Source organism: Ictalurus punctatus, chromosome 1 (assembly GCF_001660625.3).
Source record: "Ictalurus punctatus breed USDA103 chromosome 1, Coco_2.0, whole genome shotgun sequence".
Classification (NCBI taxonomy): Eukaryota; Metazoa; Chordata; class Actinopteri; order Siluriformes; family Ictaluridae; genus Ictalurus; species Ictalurus punctatus.
Genome location: NC_030416.2, coordinates 7,132,127 through 7,148,312, shown reverse-complemented (window position 1 = coordinate 7,148,312; position 16,186 = coordinate 7,132,127). Strand labels below are relative to the sequence as shown.

The 16,186-nt window shown below is 44.6% G+C and overlaps 1 long non-coding RNA gene across 1 annotated transcript; it reads left to right on the top strand.

Moving 5' to 3' along the window:
* Positions 1–4,914: 4,914 nt before the first annotated feature.
* On the top strand, positions 4,915–10,242 carry LOC108265390 (uncharacterized). Its single transcript, XR_001812679.3, has 3 exons — positions 4,915–8,358; positions 8,468–8,596; positions 9,116–10,242. It is a non-coding gene; the product is annotated as an uncharacterized LOC108265390 (long non-coding RNA).
* The last annotated feature ends 5,944 nt before the right edge of the window (positions 10,243–16,186 follow it).

Below are 16,186 nucleotides of genomic sequence, written 5' to 3'. Positions count from 1 at the left end.
ACATCCCGTCATTCTCGGCCTATCCTGGCTAGCGCTGCACAACCCCCAAATCTCTTGGACGGACCAATAACTTACCCACTGGTCCCCATATTGCTTGCACAATTGTCTGAGTGGTCCCACGGTCCCTGTGGCCACTACGACTGTGGAGAGTCCCCTGTCCCATCTCCTGGTCAAGGTCCCTCCAGAATATCGTGACCTCCACGGAGTGTTCAGTAAGGAGAGAGGCAGTAGCTTACCACCTCACCGACCCTACGACATCCTACCTGGGGCCAGTCCACCTCGGGGCCGTGTGTACCCGCTCTCCCAAACTGAACAGCAAGCCATGGAGGAATACATTCAGGAAGCTCTCCAGCAGGGGTACATACCGACCCTCCACGTCTCCTGCGTCGGCCTGCTTCTTCTTTGTAGAGAAGAAAGGAGAGGGCCTTTGTCCATGTATTGATTATTGGGGCCTCAACCAAGTGACAGTAAAGTACAGGTATCCCCTGCCTCTCGTTCCCTCAGCCCTGGAACAGCTACGGTCCACGACCATCGTTATGAAGCTGGACCTGCATAGCATGTACAAATTGATCCGCATTAGGGAGGGGGACGAGTGGAAAACAGCCTTCAGTACCACCTCCAGACATTATGAATACTTGGTCATGCCATATGGACTCGCTAACGCCCCCTCAGTGTTCCAGAAGTTGATCAATGATGTCCTGAGGGACATGCTGGGAAGGTTCATCATCGCGTATATCGACAACATTTTGGTATATTCAACGTCACTAGAGGAGAACATTGAGCATGTCCGACAAGTATTGCATCTCCTATTGCAATACCAGCTCTAGGGCAGAGAAGTATGAGTTCCACCAACACACGATCTCATTTCTAGGTTATGTCATTAGCCCGAAGGGAGTCGCCATGGACCAATGCAAAACTCAAGCGGTCATGGAGTGGCCCACTCCCCAAACCATCAGGGTGTTGCAGCGTTTCCTTGGCTTTGCAAACTTTTATCAACAATTTATCCGGGACTTTAGTAAGGTAGCACAACCCCTGACATCCCTCCTGAGAGGTAAGCCCTGGCGACTACTTTGGACCCCAATCGCCCAGGAGGCTCTGGAGAAGCTTAAGTGGGCCTTTACCACAGCCCCATCCTCAGACACCCGGACCCCCAGACCGTTCATCGTAGAGGTTGATGCGTCTATGGCAGGAGTGGGGGCCATCCTGTCTCAGAGATTCCGAGACAAACCAAAGTTGCATCCCGTAGCATTCTTTTCTAGGAAGTTGTTGCCAGCTGAATGCAGCTATGTTGTGGGGAACCGAGAACTCCTGGCTGTTAAGTTGGCCCTAGAGGAGTGGAAACACTGGCTGGAGGGAGCCACACACCCGTTTGTTATCTACACGGAACAAAAAAAATCTAGAGTATCTGAGAACCACCAACCACCAGGCTCGCTGGTCCCTGTTCTTCTCCAGGTTCCAGTTTACTCTGTCCTATAGGCCCGGAACAAAGAACGCAACGGCCGATGCCCTATCTCACATCCACTCCCCAGAAGGTCGGGAGGACCAGGAAGGGTATATATTGCCCCCTTCCTGTATCGTTAATGCCATGGAGTGGACCCTCGATCGAGCCTTAGCCCACATACCCAGGTCACGAATCCCGACAGCCTGTCCTCCCGGGAAACAGTTTGTACCGAAAAGGTACTGCCAGGAACTCATCACATGGGCCCACATGACACTAGCGATGGTTCATCCTGGAGCCGGTCGCACTTACCAACTGCTGGCAGAGAAGTATTGGTGGCCCCATATGCCTAGGGAGGTACAGCACATTGTATCCTCATGCTCCACGTGCGCTCAGCCCAAGGTGCCGCATGGTCTACCTGCCGGGAGGTTGGTACCGCTACCCACACCTTACCGCCCGTGGTTCCACCTGGCCCTAGATTTCATAACGGACTTGCCAGAGTCGCAGGGTAATACCGTGATACTGGTGATCGTCGATTGGTTCTCGAAGTCCCTGCGCCTCATTCCACTACCGGCCATCCCATCCGCCTTTACCACAGCTGAACTCCTTTTCCAACATGTGTTTCGATACTTCGGCATCCCAGAGGAGATCATGAGTGACAGGGGTCCACAATTCACGTCTCGCGTCTGGGCCAGTTTTATGGAGAAGATGGGGTCACCGTTAACCTCACATCTGGGCACCACCCCAGGCGAACGGCCAGGCAGAACAGGCTAACCAAGAGGTCATACGATTCCTCCGACCCTTCTGCTCCACCAATCCAGGGGACTGGAGCCACTTCCTGCCGTGGGCGGAATATGCACAGAATTCCACTACCCAGTTAACCCCATTTCAGTGAGTCTTGGACTACTAGCGGCCATTATTCCCTGGAACGCCTCCCCCACTGACTCACCAGTGGTAGATGAGTGGTTCCGCCGGAGTGAACAGGTCTGGGAACGCGCCCAGCAACAGCTAGTGCAGACCTCCCACACCACCAAACAAAAGGCAGACCAGCGCCGGAGGGATCACCCCAATTATCAACCAGGGGATAGAGTGTGGCTTTCCACCAGAGGTTTAAAGTCACCCCTCCCGGGCAAGAAGCTCCAGCCTAAGTATCTTGGCCCCTTCTGAGTCCTGAAGCAAATTAATGAGGTTACATACCGCCTGGACATACCAAAGCACAGTCGCATCGCCCCGTCGTTTCATTTCTCGCTCCTCAAACCAGTGATACCGGGCCCCTTGGCCACGTCGGTGCCAGGGGACCACCCACCGGAACCACTAGAGATTGAAGGCCGCCCAGCCTACCGCGTCTGTGACCTCCTGAACTCCAGATGTAGGAGAGGAAAGCTCGAATATCTGGTAGACTGGAAAGGGTATGGCCCAGAGTAGCAGTGCTGGATCCCAGCCAAGGACATTCTGGACACGAATCTGCGCAGAGACTTCCATGCGGCTCATCCAGATAGACCGGGACCCCAGAGGAGAGGGAGGCCTCGGAGGGATTCAGCTCCCAGAGTGAGCCCTTTGGGGGGGGCTCTGTTATGCCACCGCGAACACGCGGCCGCAGTACTCACCTTACAGCGCCGCCTACAAACATGGTGGACAAGGACTACATTTCCCGGCCATGCCCGCGCTCAAGTTCGCCGGAATATTGAGTACGAACACCTGTGCGGCATCATAAGTTATAAATGCCTCGTTAACTTCAGCGTCTCACGAAGTAAACGCTCAGCAGCCTCGTCTCTGTCGTGTACCAAGCCTTAGTGATCATGTCCACTAACCTGATCTAGATATTCGGGTGTTTATTGACTTTGATTCTGTCTAAGCCTCGGATTACCTGTTTGCCCAATCGCCTGACCAAGTTTCCGTCTGTACTTTGTCTTTCATCTGTCCCACACCTTCTGGATTGTTCGTCTGCACTTGTCTCCACCAAGGTATTGTAACAATATATATATATATATATATATATATATATATATATATATATATATATATATATATATATATATATATATATATATATATTTTTTTTTTTTTTTTTTTTTTTATTTTATTTTTTTTTTTTTCGTGGTTGTAGGAGACATCAAATAAGTGTAGTGTTATATATTATAGAGGTATTTATATTTATTTGTTTATATTTAAATTATATTTACACATATTTAAATAAAACAAACAACTAAACCATCAATGAATACCCCCCATAAACTTGACTGAGAACATGCCAAGAGTATGCAAAGCTTCATCAGGTATACCATTAAGACTCTATAATTTATAATAGTTTTGATTAATTGATGGAATTTGAGTTTTTGCCATGCTGGATTTTTTATTTATTTTTTTTAAAGATTTTGAATTTTATGTGTGGGTTTATTTGTTAGCAGTTAAAGTAAACATTATCAGTATTTAAGATTCAGGATTCAATATTTATTGTGTTTCTCTTGATATATCTGATTAAATATTTCTACATTTTTCTTACATATAGCTCCCTTAATAAAGCTTAGTTTTGCAATATAAAAAAAGGCATAACAAAGATTGTTTAAAGTTATTGTTATCTTCTATTTTCAACATGATTATGTCACTTATTAGAGCATGACATTAATTGTTGCTGACCTTGTAAAGCAACAAATTTTGTAATAACTGCATTGTAAATTTTGCTAACATAGTTAAGTACTTATAAGAGCCAGACAGAAAACCAGTCAAATGTAAGGGTACATTTAGCACACCCTGTGATTATGTGTGCTTAAGGGTTATATATAGTGCATTCCTATTCCATAAAATCCTCTTCTTCTCAAACTGTGACACAGTTGGTTTGCTTTTATTTGTTGAGCTTCAAAGTCAGTGGGAATAGTTTCTTGGTATAAGCATAATGAGGAAAATAAAAACTAAGCATGTATTCCCCCCCCCCCCCCCCCCCATAACCTTCTATTCTGGTTCATTTTCTGTGTGGTAATAGCAGATATTTTAAACAGTACTACTTACATATTTTTATATGAATAACAAAAAAGGATGCACAGGTGACAGACTACAGTACAGTACAGTACAGTTTTATAACACATATAGAACAAGACATCCCCTAGTTAATTTGTAATTGTAAAAATGTATTATGTGTTAATATCATGTGTCAAAGATGACTGCAGTTTCAGGTTAAGATGTTTAGTAGAGCACTGGCAAACAATCAATAACGTGAGACAGGTTCAAGGTAAAATAAATAAATAAATACATACAAGAAACAAGATTAAGATTAGTACCAGTCTTGTGTGTCAGGTAGGAAAACACTGAGTGATCTTTTGCATTGTAACAGTGTTCAAAGTCTCTACTTATAGTGTGTGTGTGTGTGTGTGTGTCTTTGTCTGGGCATAGCACTCCACCTCACACCTCGCCTGATTACAGCATTGCTCACACCTGTTCCTCATATTCTCACCTCATCAGCAGTGTATATAAACCCCGGTTCCTCAGCCACTTATTTTCAGATCGTTCCAGCTTTCAGTATGGCAATTTCTTTCTTTACTTGTGTTTTCTTTCCATGCCAGTGTTTAGCATTGTTTTCCCTATCGTGTTCCCTCTGTTCATTGTGTTTGTCTCTTCATGTTCCAAGTCTACTGCTCACGCTTGCTGCTATACACTCCTGCCTCACTTCCTGCTATGCCCATCCCCGCCTCGCCTTCCCCATGGCTTTCTTGCTCTGCATTCACCACCAAACCAAGTTCGAGCCCTGGCTTCCACTACTCTTCCGTAAATCCTGTTAACCTTCAATTCTTGTGTCTGTGTTCTGAATTTGGGTCCTCTCGTCACTGTGTTCATCTTAACAGAATGATCTGGCGACCATGGACCCAGCAGAACTAGTTTCCCCGCATCCAGCCTTGTTCCACCACGGCGCCCTGCTTGGCCGGCATAACCAACAGCTTCTTGCCCTCTTTGAGAGCTACCAAGTCCTGAGGAACAATATTGGGCTCCTCTCCAAGAAACTTAACTGCATCCTCCCCCAACTGGCCCAGGCCCCCCCTGGCCCCCAGCCCAGTCAGCCTACCCCTGTGGCCCCAAGTTCTCCCAGTCCACCTTATGCAGGTGGGCTAGGGAGATTTAGGTACTTCCTATTTCAGTGTTGCCTTGCGTTTGCTCAGTGCCATAACACCTATTCCACTGACAAAGCCAGGGTAGCCTATATCATGGGGCTTCTTAGGGGAGATGCCCTAGCCTGTGCCACTAGCGTGTAGGATAGGCAACCAGCTCTCTGGTCCTTCCTCTATTCCTTCACCTAAGAACATTGCCATGTTTTCGACCACCCTGTCAAAGGGAATGATACTGCTAAGTACCTGCTTTCCCTCTGCCAGGGGCCTCACAAGGGTGGAGATCCATGTCCTGGACAATGTGCCCTCTTTGGCTAAAAAAGGGGGGCTACTGGTGAGCTGAACATCTGCTTCTCCGGCCTCCCTGTTCCACTTCCAGATCCCAATCTCCCTGTGCAACAACCAGCTGTCCATTACCCTGATGGCGCTGATCGACTCAGGCACTGAGGACAGTTTCATAGATCTGGAGCTAGCTTCCAAGTCTGGCCTCCTCCTGGAACCACTGGACCACCCCCGTGATGGTACACGCACTGGATGGAAGATTCTTAGCACGGGTCACCCATTGCACCACCCTGTTACTCCTGGTTCTCTCGGGAAATCACTGCAAGCAGGTCCGGCTCAACCTCATCTTCTACCCATGTACTCCACTGGTGTTGGGTCACTCCTGGCTTAAGAAACACAACCCATTAAGTGGAGTCCCTTCTGCCACTCCTTGTGCCTGAAATTAGACCTTCCACCCATTACGGCTGCAACAGCTCCTCCAACCCTAAGCCCTCCAGATATTTCGTCCGTGCCCCCCAAAAAGGATAAAGTCCCTCTGCCCCTGTATTGATTACTGACGCCTAAATAACATCACCATAAAAAATAAGTACCCCCTGCCACTCTTCAGTTCATCCTTCAAGCCTTTGCATAGTGCCACCATCTTCACTAAACTGGACCTGTGGAACACGTACCATCTGGTCAAGATCAATGACATACTTTGGAACTTCCTGAACTGCTTTGTCTTTGTGTACCTGGACGACATCCTGGTTTTCAACCAAAACCCCACTGAGCACAGCCACTGTGTTCAACAAGTCCTACAGTGACTCCTGGAGAACTGCCTGTTTTTCAAAGCAGAAAAGTGCAAGTTCCATGCCCACTCAGTCACCTTCCTGTGGTACATTATTGAGAACAGGTGAGTTAAGGCCAATCCCGAGAAGATCCAAGCTGTAGTCGAGAGGCCGAGACCAACCACCCTGAAACAGCTCCAATGATTCCTTGGGTTCACTAATTTTTACCGGTGCTTCATCAGGGAATATAGCCAGGTCATGGCACTCCTCACTAGGCTCAGATCCACCTCAACTCCTTTCATGTGGAGCCCTAGTCATAAGTCACCTTCAATAAGCTCAAAGAGCTGTTCACCTTTGCCCCTCTGCTCAACCAACCAGATCCCTTGTGGCAATTTATTTTGGAGGTGGACATCTCCGATTCAGGTGTGGGTGCCGGGCTCTCCCAACAGTCAGTTCCAGACCAGAAACTTCATCTGTGCTCCTTATTTTCTCGTCGCCTCTCCCCCACAGAAAGCAACTACTATGTGGGGAATTGTGTGTTGCTGGCTGTGAAGCTGGCCTTTGTAGAGTGGAGACACTGACTCAAGGGGGCTGAGCAGCCTTTCATCATTTGGACTGACCATAAGAACCTGGCCTACATCCAGACTGCCAATTGCCTCAACTCCTGCCAGGCTTGCTGGGCCCTATTCTTTGGGCGGTTTACTTTCACAATCACCTATCATCCCGGCTCTAAGAATGGTAAGCCAGATGCCCTGTCCTGCCACAGCCTGTGTGGTGGGGGCTGTCACTTGGGAGATTGAGTCTGTTATTTGGAGAGTCCTACGCACCCAACCTGACCCAGGTAATGGGCCCCACAGCCACTTATTATCCAGTAGATTCACTGTGAGAAACCACTGAGCTTCTTGTCAGCCACATGTTCTGCCTGCACAGCATACTCCATGACATTGTTTCCAACAACAGGAACCAGTTCATTTCCCAAGTGTGGAAATCATTCTGTAATGTCCTAGGGGCCACTGTCAGTTTATACTTGGGATTTCACCCCAGACCAATGGCCAGGCAGAGCAGGCAAATCAGGAGTTGGAAGCAGCACTACGGTGTGTCACAGTCAATAACCCCTCTACCTGGAGTTCCCAGTTACCATGGGTGGAGTATGCCCACAACTCCCTGACCAGTACCACCACTGGTATGTCACCCTTTGAGTGCTCCCTGGGTTATCAGCTTCCTGTGTTCCCCAGCCAGGAAGATGACGATGCAGGCACCTCCATGCAAGCCTACCTCCGCCGCTGCCACAGGATCTGGAAAGAGGCCTGTTCTGCCCTGATCTGCTCCACTGAATGCAACCGCCATCACGTCCCAGCACCCAACTACCTGCCAGGTCAAAGGATGTAGCTGTCAGCCAAGGACATCCCTCTGAAGGGTGAGGCCAAGAAACTTTCTTCCCATTATCTGGGCCCCTTCATGGTCAAAAGCATCATCAATCCCTCTGTAGTTAAGCTCAAGCTCCACAGGTCCCTGCCATACACCCTACTCTTCACGTCTCCCAACTCAAGCCGGTTCACGTCAGCTCCCTGAGCCCTCCTTCTGACCCACCAGAGTCACGATCAACCACCGTGCTTACACCATCAGGAGGCTGCTGGATGTGCACCATAGAGAATGAGGCCTCACACCTCTCTGATTAAAGCATTGGTCACACCTGTTCCTCATCTTCTCACCTCATCAACAGTGTATATAAACCCCAGTTTTTCAGCCACTCATTGCACGATTGTTCCAGCTTTCAGTTGGGTAACTTCAGGCTCTACTCGTAGTTTCTTTCCATGCCAGTGTTATGCGTTGTTTTCCCCCATCATATTCCCTGTGCTCATTGTGTTTGTCTCCTCGTGTTCCAGGTCTACTGCTTATACTTCCTGCTGTTCACTCCTGGCTCACTTCCTGCTACGCCCAGCCCCACCTCGCCTTCCCTGTGGCTCACACTGCCGACGCCCGTTTCATCCCTGTGGCGCTTTGGCAGTGATAGGGTACTTGACTCTCACATGGCAGACCCAAGTTCAATTCCTGACCACAACTATACATTATCACACTGCTTTCCCACACACCCCAGCTTCCTCCACCCTTCAATAAATCCAGTTAACCTTCAGTCCTTATGTCTGTCTTCTGCATTTGGTTCCCCTCATCACCATGTTCATCCTAACAAGAGCATGTTGTCCCATTTTGCATCTTCTGCCGTCAAATACCTCCTCTTGAGAGCATGCCCCTATCTCACTATATCAACAGAATGCTGCAAAGGCATTTATGCATTTGGATCATTATACACTGAAGAAATTACTCAGCAATTCAGTAAATATGACAGTGTAGAACATATTTTTTTCTCTTTCCTGTTTATATTCCTGTAAATATGTTTAAAGTTGAAAACTCTAAAGTCACTTGCTGCTTTTATCACACGTGAAAAAACACCACGTCTCTGTTTATGACACTGTTAATTTATAAAACACCCAATTGAACACTAATTCCATATTTCGATAAAATCTTTTATTTAGATTCCTCTGATTCCCAGTGGATGACAATGACTCCTCCGTCCTCCCCGGCAACCGCTCAAGCACCACCACCTCTCTCAATCTGCGCTGCAGTCCTCGCACAGCGGTGAGGGCTCCCTGGCAGCATGTCCCTCCTCCTTCCAAGTTTCAGCACTCCTGTAACAAACTTCACACACAGGCAAGGAGTAGATGGGAACTGGCTGAAGATAAACGTAAAATTTAATAATAAACAAAATTCAAACATAACATAAACCACACAAACAGAACTCAAACAGAAAGTGCACATGCGTCTCTCTCGCTCTCTCTCTCTCCCTCTGCCACTTCCAGCCTCTTCTTTTCCACTCTCTTCCATTGATTAGAGAATTCAGTGCCAGGTGTGCATCCTCACAGCCTGGCTCCTCCCTCCTTCTCCTCACAATTATGTACATTGCAACAAAAGATGAAAGAGTTACAGGAAAGAGCACAGGGAGCATTGGTGAGAACCCTTGCAGATATCGATGCACTGCCTTCTTCATTAACCTAGAATGCTCAACAGTGCAACAAAAGCAGATGGTCTGTCTTTGCCTTCCCAATGGCAGTGACTACTGACATCACAGAAATGCAGAAGCACACAATGGATTTTCACTCTGCCCTTTACACTGCAGAAAGCTATGCTTCAGACTGCACAACTTTTACATGGAGTTTCTCAATGGATGCTGAATCAAAAGTTGCATTAGAATCTGCCATCAAACCGGAAGAACTCTGCACTGCAGTGAGTCAGCTCTGCTCAGGTCGGTCGGTGTGTATTGATGGCTTTCTATCAACTTTTATAAGGACTTCTGGAACTGGATTGTGGATGATTTCTATGAGGTGTTGTAAAGGGAATTGTACCAGTCTAATTTCAATGTGCCTTTACTTCCCAAATAGGATATCTCTCTCTTCTAAAAAAAAAAAAAATGGAGACCAGTTGCACTTTTGACAATAGACTTCAAATTTGTATCTAAGTGCATAGCTAATAGGTTAAAGCACTACCTTGTACCTAGTAGTGAACAAAGACCACACATACTGTATTCCAGACAAATCAATTTTGGATAACTTGTTTCTTGTACATGATGTGTTGGATATCAGTAAAAAACCTCTTATAGAACCGTTGGCTTAATCTCTCTTGATCAGAAGAAAGCATTTGACAGAGTTGACCACAAGTTTGATGTAAAGCATTTGGCTTTTGAGAGACATTTCTAAACTGGGTACTGGGTAGTTTAGTAGATGGAAATGGTTGTTACCCTAGTTGTCCTACAGGGAGAGAGATCTACTTGCCAATATTTTGGTTGCCTCCATATTGTGGCACAGACTGAGTACACTACAACCACCTACAGGACTTATGCAAGAAGTACAAAAGGCAAATTTCTTCTTATCAGGCCAACACTGGGTTTGACCATCTGAACTATACCTACCAGTACAATAAGGGGAGTATGACCTAGTGGACATAAGATCAAGGAAAATGACTTTGAGACTACATGCTGCCCAGCAGCCATTATACAACAGGTCCATTGCCTGGAAAAACAAAGCCACTGTACTTCTAACTAGAGCAGGTGAAATGGGTTATGATAAACAACTTTTCAGATGAAACCACAGGACACTGGTTTGGTGGACTTTACCCCAGTTTACAGATGGGGTAAAGATGGGGTACAGATGTTGGAAGAATGGAGTTTTTTTTTTCTTTGAGGATGCCTGATGCAACAGCTGGAGTGTGGCTGCTGGACATTTTTCATTGTATGTCTAACCACAACCATTGGTTGATGAAGTGGTCTTTGTGCAAAAGGCTCTGAAAATGGAGTGGCTGCCTCATTATCTCAGTGTCATTTTAGTGCAAGTTGTGAACCTGACATTCACTCTAAAGAGAGGGGGTGTTACATCCTTGATTGCATTTCTGTCTGTTCTATGTGCCATTCATGTTCTGTGTGGCATGTTTGTGGTTACTGCCATCTGAGCCCCTTGTGCATCTGAGATTTCTGCTTTCACTACACCATACAGGATTGCAGTCCCAAATGGATGGAGGGATTTGGCATTCCCAGCCAGGTCATCAGTGCCTGTGGTTTGGCTCTTCATAATGAATAACACAATGTATATTTACATTTACATTTATTCACTTAGCAGACACTTTTATCCAAAGCGACTTACAAATGAGAAAGATACAAGCAAAGCGATATATCAAGCAGAGAACAATACAAGTAGTGCTACCATACAAGATCCATTAATTGAATTCCAGAAGGAGCAAAGTGCAGAGTGGAGGTGTAAGTGCAATTTTTTTTATTTTATTTTATTTTTTTTTATTATGAGTTGGTTAGGTGTTCATGGAAGAGGTGGGTCTTTAGCTGTTTTTTGAAGATGGTGGGAGATTCTGCAGTCCGGATTGAGATTGGAAGTGCATTCCACCACTGAGGAACAGTTAGTGTGAAGGTTCTGGAAAGGGACCTTGCGCCACGCTGAGTTGGAACTGCTAAATGTCGGTCGCTAATCGATCGCAGATTGCGAGAGGGAACGTAGGCCTTCAGGAGAGAGTTGAGGTAGGAGGGTGCTGTTCCTGACAAGGTCTTGTAGGTGACCATCAAGGCCTTGAACTTGGCTGAGCCTAGGCTGGTTGAAGATGAGGCACGCTGCAGCATTCTGAATCATCTCAATGGACTACATCCTAACAGTCCAGGAAACACCAAAATTAAAAAGGCTGTTTGCCCTTGGAAACTGTTCTATGAATAGTATGCATCTGTTGTTGCAAGTGTTGTCTTCTTTGTGGCAATATTCTGGAGATGTAGTATTATTATTATTATTATTATTAATGTGGCTGTGGCTCAGGTGGTAGAGCGGGTTGTCCGTAGGGTTGGCGGTTCGATTCCTGGCCCACATGACTCCACATGCCGAAGTGTCCTTGGGCAAGACACTGAACCCCAAGTTGCTCCCGATGGCAAATTAGGAACTTGCATGGCAGCTCTGATACCATGAGTGTGTGGGTGAATGAGACGCAGTGTAAAGCGCTTTGGATAAAAGCGCTATATAAGTGCAGACCATTCACCATGTAACTTTTAAAAGATGTATTTTTCCTGTACATTGCCATGGTATGAATAAGCATGTAACCTCAGGATGTGCTATGTGGGCTGTTAGTAATGAGTTAGTGCCTTTGCTCGAGGCATTACATTAAAAATAATTCCTGTTTTGATCAGATGCCTAGGAGACCAGCCTGTGGAAGTGATGACATCATCAAAGTCATCAGTGCTGCAAAGGAACAGATTATTACAAGACAGAACATAGCAGTTCCCTCAGAAAAGGTGTGGGTAGATTTAAGCCAACAACTAAACAACAAAGTTTTACCAAAGAACCTTTATACTTTTGTCAAGACGAACAGGCACAATATACGGCAAATACTTAAGCTATGCAAAAACGACACAAATATCCAATATAAAGATCCAAACAGTGACGGCTTACAAGAAAGTTCAGTAGATTTTCATTCACCAGTGTCAAAGTCAGACACAAAACAAATATCAATGCTTTGACATTCAGAGATTAGATATGAGATTAGTATCTCTATCATCTGGCCTGAAAAAGTCAATTACAATGACAAATATGACAAATCACTCAACACATGTAAAAGGGAATACACCATCCTGAAACATGGTGCATGGGCTCATATCTTATATGAAGAGATATGGAAAAATATCAAGACCTCATGCACTCATAAGATTCATGAGAGAATTTTTTTTCCAACTGTTGCATCTCACTGTATAGACATAATTGGGCACTGCACAGAGTGTGACACACAACTATCTATAATAGCTGAGAATATTCCGGCAGCTAACAAACAAGTCGTGCTTAAATGCATGATCCGCAATGTTGACAGTCTCCATACTGGCAAAGCAAAACGCAAGTTATCAGGGGCTCTAAGAACACATGTGTCTAAAGAACTCTGGGAAGGGTGAAAACCAGCACATGTATGGCGAGCAGCTGAGGCTTACAAAATGATGGATGTTGGTGACACAGGGCCTAGCCACCTACCAAATCTGGCAACGTTAAGAAAAATTCAACAAGAGATGGGTGACAAAAAGCTTGGAGACAAAAACCCAATCATGTCATTGCATCTAATAAATTACAGTGTTCTCCACAATGGAAGCATTCATGACATAGAGACCATGATTTTTGCCATTACTGGACCCCATCTCAGATGCAAGTTTATCAAATGAAATCAAGTACTCTGGCTCCATTGTGAGTTTTGATGCAACAGGGACAATTGTGAAAAGACTGATAAGACCCTGTGGCAATTCTGGGCATATCTTCCATTACCATGGAGTTTTGTGTTCACTGGGAGATTATGTTCCAGTAGTGAAGCACTCCATCAATTCTATTGCAAACTGGCTCACCGAATGGTAATGAGCAAGTGCTGCTGTGCCCAAAGAAGCAGTCTATGATTTCTCCTTGGCTTTGCTTGGAGCATTGGTTAAGGCCTTCACTCCTTACCCAGACTTGAAAACATATGTCAATCAGTGCTTTGGAGTGCTGAAAAGTAAGCACAAAGACTCAAAGCTACCATCCTGCTTCATCAGGGTAGACATTGAACACTGCATCAAGGCCATTAGCCGGTGGGAATGCCTAAGACAAAAAAGAAACAGGGTTTCCTAAAGACAGCTGGATTTTGACATTAGACGATGTGATGGTTACATAAGAGCACACCAGCATGAGAATGTTATGACAGATGCACTGTTAAGATAAGAATGCGCACAAGCACACAAGAGCCTCATGACAGATGTCGCAGTAGGTTCTTTTATTAACATACCAAGGCCATTAAGTGATACTAATGAAGGTTGAAAGTTTTTGTTTATTGAAGAACATAATCTAAAAATTAGAGAGAACAGGAAAAAACAAGAACTATATCACCAAGAAATGGGAAGTGTACATTCACACAGGGAAGTGTGAATTCACAAAAATCAAAATGGGAAATGGGAAGTCACACAGGTCAAGGCATTACAAACATATTATTGTTCCTGTCCAGGGTGTACCCCGCCTTGTGCCTGATGTTCCCTGGGATAGGCTCCAGGTTTCCCCGTGACCCTGAAAAGGATAAAGCGGTATAGAAGATGGATGGATGGATGTATAACCGTCTAGCAAAAACAACCAAAAATGGGTAGTGTGAATTCACTCACATAATGATGAATAATGAGGATACATGATGTGTGATTGGAGACGCAAAATCATTACGTGATGTAATTGATGTAATGTATGATGTAATGGTTAAAGTTGGATAAGAGGAACTTGCATGAAATGTATACAGGTATACAGAGATTGCAAGCCACTGGTACATTGGTGGAAGTTACATCTTCATGTGGCAAGCACACCTGGTACCAGTTGGTTTGTTTGCTGTCTTGCTTGAATGCTAATAAATCTACTTCATCTGAATCCAGTCTTCCTGAGTTCGGCTGTTTTATTCATCTTGAGTGTAAGATAGATATTTTAATTAGCTTATAGTTTGAATCTGTGAGCTAGCAGGGTCAATGTAGGTTGGAGAAGCAAATTATCCTACAACAAAAAGAAACACACCTCACCTATCCTTGCTTTACTGGTTATGCAGTTTCCTCAGAGAAAGATAAAATGCTGCAATTGCAATTTAAAACAAACTACACTTTAATCATGTTACATATTATTACTCGAGCAAACACATAGGGTTATAACACAGTAACCTAATTTATTCCCTTGGTAAACGTACGCTACTACTTGCTTTGAATAAAATCCAAAAAACATAATGATAACAAAGGAGATTATATGCTTACTTAAGGGATGAACAAGAACGAAAACAAACAAAGGGTGTAATATTAAGTCGCAATAGGCTATGTTCCGACAAACTTTTCAAACACCGTGATAAACAATGTGAATTTTCAAACAAATGATACACGTCAACAAATACAGACCATGTGTGTGGGATTGGAGCTTGATGAAGTCATTGGCAATAAAAAACTTTTCCATATCTAAAAACAAAACAAAAATGATGTCAGCAATGGTAACAAACCAGCATCGCACGAGCACAAACGAACAAGACAGGTATTTGGAGGAGATGGATGGAGAGCAGCCTGCGTAAATTCGGTGCTCCGCCAGAGATTATGCAATGTCTAAGGATGGGAATAAGTTATGATGTTTCTTTCTACGGCACAAAACAGCACAAACTGAGCACAAACCAACTGCACCGGTTTGGAGCGATTTGGATGGCATGGGGTGGAGAGTGACGTCACTACCCTGAATTATATTTATTATTTCTAGGGAAGGGAAATTGATACAATGTTCATTTTAATGGCACAAATCAGCACAAATCGAGCACAAACGAATGGCATCGATATGGAGCTATTTGAGCAACATTGGGTGGAGAGTGACATCACACAGCCAAAAAAATTATATTTAATATCACCAAACACCAAATTAGCACAAATGTTCATTTTTGAGGCACAAATCAGCACAAATGTAGCACAAATGAATGGCGTAGTTTTAGTGATTATTTAATTTCATGCGGTGCTAACTTCACGTTGGTCTGTTATACACAGGTTTTCTGTCTATTATTTAAAGTCAGTACAAGTGATTAAAATTTAAAATTTCAATTAGTACATAAAAGGAGGGCCAACTGTATGTCCATCCATCCATCCATCCATCCATGTTCTATACCGTTTTATTTTTTTCAGGGTCGCGGGGAAACCTGGAGCCTATCCCAAGGAGCATCGGGCACAAGGCGGGGTACACCCTGGACAGGGTGCCAATCTGAAATAAAAATTAATTTAAATACCACATGCATTTTATCTGAAAAGAACAATTTTATATGGTGTGCTGGTGAGATATCAGACACAAAATTTATACATTAGTTACTATTTTTTTTAAATAATAGGCAAAAAAATATTTTAAAGTAGAAAAGGGACATACTGTATTAGCCCTTAGATATTGTGTTATATGTTTACACTGAAAGTCTTTCAAACAGTTATGCACATGTCCCTAACAGGGTGGACATCAGCCACTTTATTAAAATGCTTTAATAAATGTTATAATTTGTACTTGCAGGAGTACCATCCATTT